The sequence below is a fragment of the Anneissia japonica genome, unplaced genomic scaffold (genome assembly GCF_011630105.1).
Source record: "Anneissia japonica isolate Jap-2015-1 unplaced genomic scaffold, ASM1163010v1 scaffold4386_len47116_cov187, whole genome shotgun sequence".
NCBI classification, from domain to species: domain Eukaryota; kingdom Metazoa; phylum Echinodermata; class Crinoidea; order Comatulida; family Comatulidae; genus Anneissia; species Anneissia japonica.
The window spans coordinates 47434-48871 of NW_022688172.1; the positions used below are offsets into that span (position 1 = coordinate 47434).

The 1438-nt window shown below is 34.0% G+C and overlaps 1 protein-coding gene across 3 annotated transcripts in view; it reads right to left on the bottom strand.

Annotated features, from left to right (window-relative positions):
• The window catches only part of LOC117121330 (G-protein coupled receptor 26-like), a 17961-nt gene that overhangs the window by 15978 nt on the left and 545 nt on the right, over window positions 1–1438 (bottom strand). The window lies entirely within an intron of this gene.

Here is a 1438-nt window from a genome sequence, read left to right on the forward strand (position 1 = left end):
CAATGTTTGCATAATCTATCTTTTTTATCAATTTTTGACCATCTACCAGTTTCAATTTCTAATTCAAAGACTCCTAAACGCAACTTAGTGAGAATACGTCTATAATTAAAATTTTGTATATGCATTAGGTATAGTTCGATTGTAAAATTATATTTAAATGACACATAATACTTAAGTCTGGAAAATAAATAAATTTGTTCATGAAAATTTTGACGTTCAATATCAGTTAGACGAGTAGTTATTTCAGATATAAAAGCAACATTGTTCTCAACATATTGTTCATACCAATTTATACCAAAATCAATTGAACATAATTTCTCCTTAATAAAGTATAACCAAGATTTATCGTTCGACTGTAATCAATAACAACTGTAAATACAACTTTTATTATCAGACAAGAGATGAAAGACACCAAATACTGAATTTTCTTTGTTTATCAAAGCCTCTTTCAGCTGATACCCGATTTGGTTTTCCTCTCTGCTTGTGATTTTGGGATTTTCAGAAAATCTAAAAAATAGTGGTATATTGAATAGAAATCTACCGAATAATTACGAAGTAGAGATAACAATAATGTTGTTATTGGCAATGCATGAGTGACGAATATTACCAATGGCGTATCTGGGTTTACGCGAGAAGGGGAGGGAACACACCCGCCTAAAAAAAGAAACCAGTCGTCCCCCACCACCATCAAAAAAGTTTGAAGCCAAAAAATAACGCTCAAATGGATAGAATTACCTCATATCCGGTGCGGATTTATGTAAGGGGGGGGGGTAAAAAAAAGGGTAAAAGAAAAAAAGAAAGAAAAAGAAAAAAATGATGGACCAGAATGCTTCAAATGTTATTTTCGGGCGTCTAGAACACAAAAATGTTGTGGGGGCCCCCGGACACCCTAGGAGAGTGTTTGTCTCGATCGGCCCAACCTTCGGCCCCCTTTCGCCCCCTCCCCCTTTGGACAACTCTGGATCCGCCCCTGCATATTGCCTTATTTTCAAGCTAGCTCCCTTCACTTATCCCACTCCCCCATCATCCCTAATCAAGACTCCTAGATACGCCAGTGAAGAATTACGCAAGACGTGTCCTAACCAATTAGCCCTACTTGTAAACATGCACAACCGCCTTTAATGTATTCCTTGTCAAGTCCATTGACGATATTATTAATATACACGTCCGACTTTAATGCCTTAACCCTTACTCATTGTTAATTTTTTTAGTTGTAGCCGTAGAATCTAAAACTTATCACAGTGACATTGTTTTGGTTGAAGTGATATATTGCTGTAATTGTTTGCTTTAAGATCTCTTTTCGATATTAAACCCATTTCATAAAATACACGATCATTATAATTATCATATATGCTATATATATATATATATATATATATATATATATATATATATATATATATATATATATATACACACACACACACACATATATATA